The following is a 13,106-nucleotide window of genomic DNA, read 5'->3' as shown; positions in this document are numbered from 1 at the left end:
CCGAGGGGGGGGGGGCCCACGGTGGCCTGGCCCGCGATCGGGGCCCACCGATCCGCGGGCAGGCCTGTGCTGTGGGGGCACTCTTTTCCGTCCGCCTTTGCCATGGTCTCCACTATGGCGGAGGCGGAAGGGACCCCCTCCACTGCGCATGCGCGGGGATGCAGTGAGCGGCCGCTGGCGCTCCCGCGCAAGCGCCGCACGGCAAAGTCAGTTTCGCGCCAGCTGGCGGGGCACCAAAGGCCTTTCCCACCAGCTGGCGGGGCGGAAATCAGTCCGGCGCGGGCCTAGCCCCTCAAGGTTAGGGCTCGGCCCCTCAAGATGCGGAGGATTCCGCACCTTTGGGGCGGCGCGATAAAATGAAAATGAAATGAAAATCGCTTATTGTCACAAGTAGGCTTCAAATGAAGTTACTGTGAAAAGCCCCTAGTCGCCACATTCCGGCGCCTGGTCGGGGAGGCTGTTACGGGCCGGACTGATTCGCGCCGTTTTTGGCGCCGGTCGGCGGACATCGCGCCGATTGTGGAGAATCACGCCCCTTAAGTCAGATTACCAACATCCATTGCAGAAATTACAATACAGTACTTAAAACTCACCTCATAATGTTCTGTGTCTGATCATAAGCACATAAGAAAGAGGAGGACCATTTCATAGAATCACTGCAGTGCAGAAGGAGGCCATTCAGCCCATTGCACCAATCTACTCCGCCCTTTTACCTGTAACCCTGTAACCTACCTGCATATCCTTGGACACTAAAGGTCAATTTATCATGGCCAATCCACCTAACCTGCACATCTTTGGATTGTGGGAACTGGAGCACCCGGAGGAATCCTACGCAGTCACGGGGAGAACTTGCTCTGACATTCTATCTGAGCATGGCTCAACTCAACCAGCAACACGGTTCAATTCCCGTACCAGCCTCCCCGAACAGGCGCCAGAATGTGGTGACTAGGGGCTTTCACAGTAACTTCATTGAAGCCTACTCGTGGCAATAAGCGATTTTCATTTCATTTTTCATATATGATGAGCAGCCACATCCCTCTTGGTTCGACAATTCCAAAGTGAAGAAATCTCTCCACTTCTCAGACCTAAATCATTGACCTCTTATCCTGAGGCTGTGCCCATGTTCTTGATTCCCCAGCCAGGAGAAAGAACCTCTCGGTGTCTGCCTTGACAAACCTTTTCAGAATCTTACATGTTTCAATGAGGTTTTATCAGTACCATGGACAGCATTCCTGAAGGCTCAAAAAGGCACTTAAATTAAAAATGGATTTAAAAAATAAAGAATACACCAGCACATGTTTGTAATTCACACAATTATATACATCCACAAGGTGGTAGTGAGCTACCTTCTAGAACCTCTGCAGTCCAAGTGGTGTAGGTACACCCACTGTGCTGTTAAGGAGGGAGTTCCAGGATTTTGACCCAGCAACAGTGAAGGAACGATGATATATTTTCCGGTCAGCATGGTGTGTGGCTTGGAGGGGAAACTTTCAGGTGATGGTGTTCCCATGCATCAGCTGCTCTTGTCCTACTAGATGGTCGAGGTCACAGGTTTAGAACATGCTGTTGAAGGAAGATTTCCAGATTGATGCAATGCACTTTGCATACTGCTGCCACTGTGATAGTGGAGAGAGTGAATGTTTAATATGGCAGATGAAGTGCTAATCAAGTGGGCTGCTTTATCCTGGATGTTGAGCTTCTTGAGTGCTGTAGGAGCTGCATACATCCAGGCAAGTGGAGAGTACTGCATCACACTCCTCACTTGTGCTTTGCAGATGGCAGACAGACTTTGGGGAGTCAAGAGATGAGTTACTTGTCACAGAATTTCCAGCCTCTAACCAGCTCTAGTAACCACAGTATTTGTATGGCTGGTCCAGTACAGTTTCTGGTCAATGGTGATCAACAGGATCTGGATAGTGGGGTATTCAGCGATAATAATGCCATGGAATGTCAAGGGGAGATGGTTAGATTGTCCCTTGTTGAAGATGGTCATTACCTGGCACTTGTGTGACAGGAATGCTACTTGCCATTTATCAGCCTAAGTCTGAAAGTTGTCTAGGTCTTGGTGCATATGGACATGGACTGCTTCAGTATCTGAAGAATTGGGAGTAAGGCTGAATATTGTGCAATCACTTGGACCTCACGATGAAAGGAAGGTCATTGATAAAACAGCTGAAGGTGGTTGGGCCTAGGAAACTACCTTGAGGAACTCCTGCAACGATGGTCTGGGGCTGAGAAGATTGACCTCCAACAACCAGAGTCATCTTCCTTTATGTTAGGTATGACTCCACACAGTGAAGTGTTTTCCCCCTGATTTCCATTGAAGTCAATTTTGTCCGGCATCCTTGATGCCACTGACTCACTTGATGTCAAATGCTGCCTTGATGTCAAGGGCAGTCATTCTCATCCCACCCATTAATGCATTTAGGTAGGTCTACCATAGAGAGGAAATATACCGTAAATGACAAAACTCTTAGGAATATAGAAAGTCAGAGAGATCTGGGCGTGCATGTCCACAGGTCTTTGAAGGTAGCTACACAAGTGGACAAGGTAGTCAAGAAAGCATTTGGAATGCTTGCCTTCATTGGACGGGGCATTGAGTATAAAAACTGGCAAGTCATGCTACAGTTGTATAGAACCTTGGTACGGCCGCATTTGGAATATTGCGCACAATTCTGGTCGCCACACTACCAGAAGGATGTGGAGGTTTTGGAGAGGGTACAGAGGAGGTTTACCAGGATGTTGCCTGCTCTGGAGGGTGTTAGCTATGTGGATAGGCTGAATAGACTCGGACTGTTTTCATTAGAAAGACGGAGGTTGAGGGGTGACCTGGCAGAGATCTACACGATTATCAGGGGCAATGACAAAGTGGATGGGCAAGCACTCTTTCCAACGGTGGAGGGGTCAGTCACCAGGGGGCATAGGTTTTAGGTCCGTGGGGCAAAGTTTAGAGGAGATGTGCAAGGCAGGTTTTTTACGCAGAGGGTGTTGAGTGCCTGGAACGCGTTGCCAGGGAAGGTTGTGGAGGCAGATACATTAATGGTGTTCAAAAGGCATCTTGACAAACACATGGATAGGATGGATATAGAGGGATATGGCACAAGGAAGTGCTGAGTGCTTTGGCAAAGATTAGTATCATGACCGGTACAGGCCTGGAGGGTCGAAGGGCCTGTTCCTGTGCTGTATTGTTCTTTGTTCTTTGAATTCAACTCCTTTGTCCATATTTGGATCAAGGTTGTAATGAAGTCAGGAGTTTAGTGGCACTGGCGGAACACAAGCTGAGCATCAGTGATCCAGTTATTTCCTTATGTGTTTCTTGATAGTGCTGTCAATGACAGCCGCCATCACTTCATTGATGATTGAGATTAGACAGACGAGGTGGTAATTGGCTGAATTGGATTTATCCTGCTTTTTGTGGGCAGGCCACTCCTGGGCAATTTCCCACCTTGTTGGGTAGATACCAATGTTGTGGCTGTACTGGAGCAGTTTGGTTAGGCATGCGATTAGTTCTGGAACACAAGTCTTCAGTACTATTGCCTAAATATTGTTCGGGTCCATAGCCTTTGCAATATCCACTGCCTTCAGCCATTTCTTGGTATAAAATGGAGTGAATCAGATTGGCTGAAGGCTGAGATTTGCGATGCTGGGGAACTCAGGAGGAGGCAGAGATGGATAATCCACTCGGCGTTTCTGGCTGAAGTAGGTCGCAGATATATCAGACCTATCTTTTGCACTGATGTGCAGGGTTCATCCGTCATGAATGTGAGTGATATAGGGCAGCATGGTGGCCTAGTGGTTAGCACAGCTGCCTCACAGCGCTGAGGTCCCAGGTTCGATCCCGGCTCTGGGTTACTGTCCGTGTGGAGTTTGCACATTCTCCCTGTGTCTGCATGGGTTTCACCCCCACAACCCAAAAATGTGCAAAGTAGGTGGATTGGCCACACTAAATTAGCCCTTAATTGGAAAAAATAATTGGGTAATCTAAATTTTTTTTAAAAAAATGAATGTGAGTGATATGATGGAGCACAGCATTCTGAATAATTCATAATTTTCAAAGCAGCAGAAGCAGGATCAGCTGGGCAAGCATTAGAAAAGTCAAACTAGGAATTTAGTTCAGCCAAAGTTATTAAGCCCAAGCTTACACTACCAGAGCTGCTGTATTACCATAGGGCAGATGATTGAAATTAGTGGTCACAGGAGCCAAACAGGGTGTCTTGGTTTTGACAACATTAAACTGGAGGAATCATTTGAGTCATCCAGATTTTATCAGAGAGGGTACTGGAGAGTAGAGCCACAGTCATGGGATTGGGTGACACTGTTGAAGTGGTAATGTTGGAGTACATGTAGAACCGTGCCCCATACTCCTGGATGGTAAAATGTAATGATGAAGAGGAGGGGGAGGGAATCAATGATGGAAATCTGAGGTACATCAGAGGCAAAATGGTTGTAATATATATGTGTGTAAGCAAGAGAGTGAAGTGCGATAGAACTGAATGACAGAGGAAAATATGATGCACTGAAATTCTAACAAGCATTTTGACAAGTCTAATTACCCATTGTTTGTTTATTAATACTTTCCTTTTACATCAGTTCATTTTTGTTGTGCTTGATTAAAGATGATGCACCACTGATACCTTGTGTATACAAGTTGCAAAGAATGATCATGAACAATAACATCTTCAGATTTACCAGTGAACAATTTGTTTGAAGCGATGAAATCAGCAGTGGAGATCCAGTTTGGATGAGTCGCGAGGAGTAAAGTTAAGCTTTAGCAGCGGACAAACGGGCGGTAGCGAATTGGGCACCCATTATGCACAGTCCTGTTTCCCTCCTCATTGACTGTAAGAGAAATAAAGTTCATGCAGGGTGCATATTGAATGGCTTACCCATACTGCACTTTTCCCATTAAGTCTAACAGTAAGGGATTCCTAAAATTGCATCCTTAGAGACACAACCATAAATACAGGGGAAATATGGTGAAGATTTTAGATTCATTTGTGAAACAGCCAGCTGCCATCCACTGTCAAGCGTATTCCACCAGACTACAGTATTTGGGATTTAAATTGAAACAGTTAAAATATACAATTAATATTATTTGAAAGAATGGCGATAATAATATATTTAATAATAATACTCTTTATTGGCAGCACGTTGGTGCAGTGGTCTGCACTACTGCCTCACGGCGCCAAGGTCCCAAGTTTGATCCCGGCTCTGGGTCACTGTCAGTGTGGAGTTCTCCCCATGTTTGCATGGGTTTCGCCCCCACAACCCAAAGATGTGCAAGGTAGGTGGATTGGCAATGCTAAATTGCCCCTTAATTGGAAAAATGAATTTGGTACCCTAAATTTTTTTTTAAAATAATAATCTTTAATATTGTCACAAGTAGTCTTACATTAACACTGCAATGAAGTTACTGTGAAAATCCTCCAGTCGCCACACTCCGGCACCTGTTCGGGTGCATTGAGGGAGAACTCAGAATGTCCAATTCACCTCACAAGCACGTCTTTCATGACTTGTGGGAGGAAACTGGAGCACCCGGAGGAAATTCACGCAGACACGGGGAGAACGCGCAGACTCTGCACAGACAGTGACCCAAACAGGGAATCGAACCCGGGTCCCTGGCGCTGTGAAGCAACAGTGCTATCCACTGTGCTACCGTGCTGTTGCAGTGGCACCAATTGAGAGAGCCGTTTTTTAAGGGGCATTGACAAAGTGGCAACTTTCTTTTTCTTTATGAGTGCAAAGCCAGGCGATGCACATTGTGTTGAAATAGACCCTGGAGCTCAGGCCTGAGGGGTGACAATGTTGTTTGGCTTTCTCCTGGCTCTTCTTCTGCACCAAATAAAATAAAAAATTGCCTTGCCAGGTTCCATTTTTCACGCAGAGTATGGTCCCTTAAACTACTATACTTCAGGAGAAAATGCTGTCTAATTTCTCCCATCTCAAAAGAAAGCAAGCCAGCGTCAAGCAGCCTTTGAAAGTGAGCAGAGAGTCTGCAGCAGGAAGGCAGCTCTTTCTACCATATGCCTTTCACTTTCTCTGGGGCCCCGCCGGCATTCTGAAGTGCTGCTACTTGATTCCCTTCATTACCTGGTTTTAATTAACCTCCTGAAGTCTCTTTGTGTGTTTGATGATGTCAGTGGAGCGGTTGAATAGAAAAACGCCCCCGTCAGATTTTTGGGACAGGCTCCACATGAATGGGTCGCCTCAGCCCGATGGTTGTTTCCTCTTTAATCCCATGTTTAGGAGCACGAGCTGTGGACAATAGGCAACTCCTCCAGCCTCTCTAATCTTGATTCCATTTGACACATCCAGCCCCATTGTTGACCCTCCTAAGAATAAGCTACCTCAATGTACTCGAGATAAGATTACCTTCAGAAGTGTCATTGAGATAAAACAGTCCAGAGTACTGTGCCTGGCAACTCCATGCCTGAGAAAACGGCATTACGAAGCAACCTTCTTTAAAATGTCATTGTGCATAAGCCCTCAGATAAAGTGCTACTTTCCACAGGATACACAGGATGATGAAAGGCCTGCCCAATCATTGGATATAGTTTTCTGAAACCAGTCAAGCTAGACTTTAAACTGTTTTTATTCATTTTATGGGTAGCCAGTTTGTCAGTGGCAGTGCTGATTGGTGTTTCTGCTGAGTGGTGTTTCAAATGGAGCGATTGCTGAGCAGAATGGCTATTTCTAATTTTGCATTTGGCTTACTGGGAGGATGCTGTGCAACAAGTCTCTCACTGCTACATAAATTAGAGACATTCAACATGCAGAAATGCAGAATCCCCAACACTACCTAGTGGAAATGTGAAGAAAGGCCCATATCAGTGCGATATCCAGGGAAAGTGAATTCCTATCCTAAGTTTTTTAACTTTGGAAATTCGCCTCCCAGCCATTATCACTAAAAACATTTTCTCGGGACATTTGCATGTTACTGTTTGTGAAATCTTGAGGTTTCCTACAACAGGGATAACACTTCAAAAGTACTTGCTTGCAGCTAAGGCATTTTGGGCAGTCCTAATAGCATGAAAGATGCTAGTCTTTATTTATTTTTTTCAAAAAGGCTACATGTTAAGTAGAATTTATTGCATGTAATATTCACAGCCCTCTATTTAAAATAGCAGCTAACATTTCCAATGAAGATATTACAATCTGTCTATCACGTGGGGGCTGGCACAAGATTCTTGGAAGACTCAACACTTGTGCACTTTCTTGCCAGCATTTGAAGAACCAGAATGTCTCAGTTAATAATAGCTGAAAGCTACTCACCTGCCACACCATTTGTGTTTTTAAGTGTGCAGAATCGTTTATGTAAATGATTTCATAGAATTTCATAGAATTTACAGTGCACAAGGAGGCCATTCGGCCCATCGAGTTTGCACCGGCTCTTGGAAAGAGCACCCCACCCAAGGTCAACACCTCCACCCTATCCCCATAACTCAGTAACCCCACCCAACACTAAGGGCAATTTTGAACACTAAGGGCAATTTAGCATGGCCAATCCACCTAACCTGCACATCTTTGGACTGTGGGAGGAAACCGGAGCACCCGGAGGAAACCCAGGCGCACACGGGGAGGATGTGCAGACTCCGCACAGACAGTGACCCATGCCGGAATTGAACCTAGGACCCTGGAGCTGTGAAGCAATTGTGCTATCCACAAGGCTACCGTGCTGCCATTTAGACATGAATGTAGGATCAGTAAGTTGATCAGTATGTTTCCAGATGATACAAAAATTGGTGGGATGGTAAATAGTGAGGAGGATAGCCTTCGATTACAGGGCATAGACAGGCTGATCAGGTGGGCTGTGATGCACTATCAATTACTACAAAGACGAGAGTAGCGAATAATCAAGGCTTTATTGAGCAGAGATGTGTGGCCTCCTGTAGCTGCTGCCAGAATGGGAGCAGTTCTGGTGTGCGCGCACATTTATACGCTGCCTACTGGGTGGAGCCAGCAGGCAGGGATTTACCCCCGTACCTCTAGTACAGGAGTCTTACCGTACTAAATCTAATATACAGTCAATACAGTTAGTGGTGACTACCACAGGCTGATCAGTGGCAAATGAAATTAAATCTGGATACGTATGAGGTGATGCACTTGGGCAGGACAAACAAAGCAAGGGGATACATGATAAACATCAACTCTATCTATGCCCCTTTACAGCCTTGCACATTCAACATCAAGTTCAATCAGTTCACATCATGACCATATTTTTGAACAATGTTTACACCTCTTCCAAACCCATCTTTTGTTTATTTTAAATAACCCATTACTATCCTCTTTTTCCTTGCATCATCATTCCTCTGGTCATTTCGCCTCTAATTCAACATGCAGGCTTGGGCTAATAAATTCGCACCACACAAGTGACAGGCAAGGACTATCTCCACCAACAGAGAATCTAACCATTTCCCCTTGGATGTTCAACAGCATCATTGAATCCCCCACTGTCAACAGCCTGGGGGTTACTAGACCAGAAACTGAATGGGACCCAACTATATACATATTGTGGCGACAAGAGCAGGTCTGAGGCTAGAAATTCTGCAAAGTGTAACTCACCTCCTGACTCCCCAAAGCCTGTCCACCATCTACAAGGGACAAGTCAGCACTGTGATGGAATACTCTCCACTTGCCTAAATGGGTGCAGCTCCAACAACACTCAGTTTGATACTACCCAGGACAAAGCAGTCTGTTAGATTGGCGCACCATCCACCAACTTCAACATTCACTCCCTCCACCACCAATACACAGTGACAGTAGTGTGTACCATCTTTAAGACACACAACAGTAACTGACCAAGACTCCTTCGACAGCACCATCCAAACCCATGACCTCTACCACCTAAGCGGACAAGGGTAGCAGATGTATGAGAACACCACTATCTGCAAGTTCCCCTCCAAGTCACACACCATCCTGACTTGGCAATGTACCACCGTTCCTTCATTGCCACTGAGTCAAAATCCTGGAACTCCCTTCCTAACAGCACTTGGGGTGTACCTACACCACATGGACTGTAGCAGTTGAAGAAGATGGCTCACCATCAACTTCCCAAAGATAATTAGGGATGGGCAACAAATCACAGAATCCTTATGAAAATGAAAATCACTTATTGTCACAAGTAGGCTTCAAATGAAGTTACTGTGAAAAGCCCCTAGTCGCCACATTCCGGCGCCTGTTTGGGGAGGCTGGTACGGGAATTGAACCGTGCTGCTGGCCTGCCTTGGTCTGCTTTCAAAGCCAGCGATTTAGCCCTGTGCTAAACAGTCCCTGTGTGGAATGTAGGCCATTCGGCCCATCAAGGCTGCACCGACCCTCTGAAAGAGCACTCCACCCTATCTTAACAACCCCATAACCTAACCTACACATCGCTGGACACCAAGGGGCAATTGATCATGTCTAATCCACCTAACATGCACTGCTTTGTACTGTGGAAGGAAACTGGAACATCCGGAGGAAACCCATGCAGACACGGGGAGAACATACAAACTCCACACAGTCACCCAAAGCCGCAATTGAACCCAGATCCCTGGTGCTGTGAGGCAGCAGTTCTAACTACCGTGCCACCCCAAATTAGTCTACCATCAACCAAGTCATGATATGAAGAAAGGCCCCCAGCCATGGAAAGTTCAGGAACTGTAGCTCCAAAAGGTTTCTCCCAAGCTCTCACCATATATCATATCACAAGCAAGTCAGGTTCCCAATCCCTAAATATTATCTTCTGAAAGAGCAATGAATTCAAATGTTAGCCTTGCCAGCCTTGCTCACATCCCATGAAAGAAATAACAGCCTGACATGAATTAAACTTCCATAACCACAATCATCTTCATACCAGGATGGGAATGACTATTTGGACTCCCACAATCCATATGATGAGTATATTCCTCTAGCTCAGTGGGCTAGACAGCTGGTTTGTGATGGAGAACAAGGCCAGCAGCATGGATTGAATTCCTGTACCTGCTGAGATTATTCATGAAGGCCCCGCCTTCTCAACCTTGCCCCTCGCTTGAGGTGTGGTGATCCTCAGGTTAAACCACCACCAGTCAGCTCTCCCCCTCAAAAGCAGCCTATCGTCACCTGGGACTATGGCGACTTTACCCTTAACTTACCTACCCATTGGTTGCAAGTAAGCCATTGGATGTCAGGATTTAGAGCCATAGATCTGACTGGCACTTGAGTGACTGACTGGAGCGAGTGGGATTCGATCCCCATACCTACTGACTCAGAGGTGAGAATTCTATCACTGAGCCAAAAGTTCCTCCAGCTTAAATTTCAATAAATAAGGTGCTATCCAAGGCCATTGAAGCAGGTAAGCATTTTCTTTATGCCTATGATATTGATGAAGCAAATACATATCATATACAGGTCATTCCTACAGTTGTTTGGCAATACCACAATAGATAATTTAGCAACAATTCCATGATACATTTGTTTGTTTTGTTTATGTCAGATCACAAGTTCAATTTTGGGTCTGATGTAAGATGCTGAAAATAAAAATTGACAGTAGAAGCAAGGTGGCTCAAATGGTCTACTCCTTATTCTACGGTCTCAAATAACCAGAGTAACTTTTACCTCCACCATCTTTCCATAGGTTCACAACAAAAGGAAACATGTAGAAAACCAGGGAAGGATAAAAGCACCATGAGAGCCAGCCAAATAAATTAGCAAAGGTTCTGGAATTTCCCCATTACCACTACATCTTGAAAACATCATCTACAATTAAGAATAATTGCTCTTTTAGAGGTAGAAAGATGCACTGCTTGTTCTATTGTACTTGGGAAAATTAAACAAATGAAGATTTCCTCATGGTTTACCAGATGATAACATCAAACCGACATCTACCAAGCAAAACAATTCTCCCAATTTTAGAACTTTACTGGTTCGGCAATCTGACAAGCATCTAGTAACATGGGTTTTCCACTCTCGGTTTTAATTATTGAGGACTTAGTCTTGTCTGTGTGCATCAAGGTAGAGATACTAAATCCTGATGAGAAACATACCCACCGTGGGAGAGGGATGGCTGGTAAATAATCATGGGCCACTCATGCATTCTTCATTAGCCAATCTATTAGTAGGATCGATAGAGTGCTCACTGCAGGTGGACAGATATCTAAGAAGGTACAAAATAAGGCAAAAGCTAAATAAATAATAATAATAATTGCTTATTGTCACAAATAGGCTTCAATGAAGTTACTGTGAAAAGCTCCTAGTCGCCACATTCCGGCGCCTGTTCGGGGAGGCCAGTGCAGGAATTGAACCCGCACTGCTGTCATTGTTCTGCATTACAAGCCAGCTGTTTACCCCACTGTGTTAAATAATGGGTGGGCCCCCTTATTTCTTAACTTATTCTTTCATGGGATGTGGGCACCGCAAGCAAGACCAGCATTTGTTGTCCTAATTGCCCTTGGACTCACTGCAGTAAAGAGTCAACCACATTATTGTGGATCTGGAGTCACATGTAGGCCAGACCAGGTAAGGATGGCAGATTTCCTTCACTAGAAGACATTTGTGAACCGGATGGGTTTTTACGACAATTGATAATAGCTCTGCCACCAGCATTCCTGAGACCAGCTTTGAATTCTAGATTTATTAATTAACCTTAAATTCAAACAGCTGTCAAAGTGTGATTTGAACCCATATCCCCAGAGGATTATCCTGCGCTTGTGGATTACTGGCCTAGTGATCTTACCACCACGACACCATCTCTCCCATGGTGTGGTTAAGGAATGCACTGCACATTGTGCTAAGCGTTCCCAACGGGGCAGGCTTAAACAAGGGACACAGATTTAAGGTGATTGTCTTAAGGTGATTGACTTAAGGTGAGTGACAACAGAGCCAAAGGTGAGAGGAGAAAAATCTATTTTACGCAGTAAGCGATTACAATCTGGAATGTACTGCCTGAAAGGGTAATGGAGGCAAATTAAAATCATGGATTTCAAAAGGAAATAGGACAAACATCTGAATGGAAAAGATTTTCAGGGCCTCAGAGAAAGAGTGAGGGAGTGGGATCATCCAAATTGCTCTTGCAGAGAGCCAGCAGAAGCTCAATGATTCTCATCTGTGCTGGAACTATTCTAAGATTCTGTGGTTCTAGTCAGTGAGCCAGACATGACAAGAAGGACTTGGTCTGAGAATGTGTGTATGCATGGTTGTGAGGCCAAGACCAGGATTGAACAATGTTGGGAAGACTCCAATGTCGAAATAGCCTGACATAATTTACCATCAAGTCGCACACATGAAGACTACCTCTTCAGGCACAGGAAAGGGCGGACGTCAATGACTGTAGAACAATGCACCCGTGTGAGGCAATCCCTTCAGGAGATATCTGGAAAAAAAATCTTTACAAAGTATTTTTTTTAAAATAGCAGTATGTATAGAGCCTCTAAACAGTCAGTTGCAGCGAAATGTTTATTGATATTTTTAGCCTTTAACAAGAGTAAGACAATTTTAATGTTGTCAAACACAATTGACAGCCACTAAGTTGCATTTCATTTTGGAAATATGTCACGCTGAGAGACATCTCACATTATTTGGCAGTTTCATTGCATTCGTTCTGTATAATCCCGCAGCCAACATACTGAATAAAATCACAAGCTATTTATAAATAAAACCAGATACTAATGAGACAAATAATGGCACCAAGAAAAGGTTGACTAATCATGCATTTGTGGAGACACATAAAGTGAAACCTTTCTTAATTTACGGTGCACATTAATGTTCTAAAAGCCTGCATGATCCCATAAGACGACATAGAATTTGTAATTAGGGACAATCAATGGGACGATCAAATTCTTCTTTTATTCTTCAGAAAAGAATGTACTGTTGAATGTTAATTTGAATCTAGAACTGCAGTTTGATGTTGTTCCAATTTCTGCTTGAATAGTAGCCATTCTGCTGTTCGATGCTTTGCATCCAGCTCATTGTTTTAATGAGGTGCACAGCAAAATACGACAGGTGCAGAACTGGAGCAGTCGGAAATCCTCTGGGAAACATCAGCTGAATCACTTGTGCTGGTAAACTGACTGCTGGAAATATCAGCAATTCGGAAGAAGAGAGGCCAATTTACCCAAGATTTTATTTTTAATAAAGAGACAAAAAAGTGTAGG

The 13,106-nt window shown here is 44.6% G+C and overlaps 1 long non-coding RNA gene across 1 annotated transcript; it reads right to left on the bottom strand.

Moving 5' to 3' along the window:
* Nucleotides 1-4,549: 4,549 nt before the first annotated feature.
* On the bottom strand, nt 4,550-12,325 carry LOC140428732 (uncharacterized). The gene is made up of 3 exons (XR_011948843.1): nt 12,221-12,325; nt 11,005-11,110; nt 4,550-4,839 (listed from the first exon to the last, which is right to left on the bottom strand). It is a non-coding gene; the product is annotated as an uncharacterized lncRNA (long non-coding RNA).
* Nucleotides 12,326-13,106: the final 781 nt, after the last annotated feature.

This window comes from Scyliorhinus torazame, chromosome 8 (assembly GCF_047496885.1).
Source record: "Scyliorhinus torazame isolate Kashiwa2021f chromosome 8, sScyTor2.1, whole genome shotgun sequence".
Lineage (NCBI taxonomy): Eukaryota > Metazoa > Chordata > Chondrichthyes > Carcharhiniformes > Scyliorhinidae > Scyliorhinus > Scyliorhinus torazame.
Note: the sequence above shows the minus strand (reverse complement) of the source record. Positions and strands in the feature narration are given on the sequence as shown.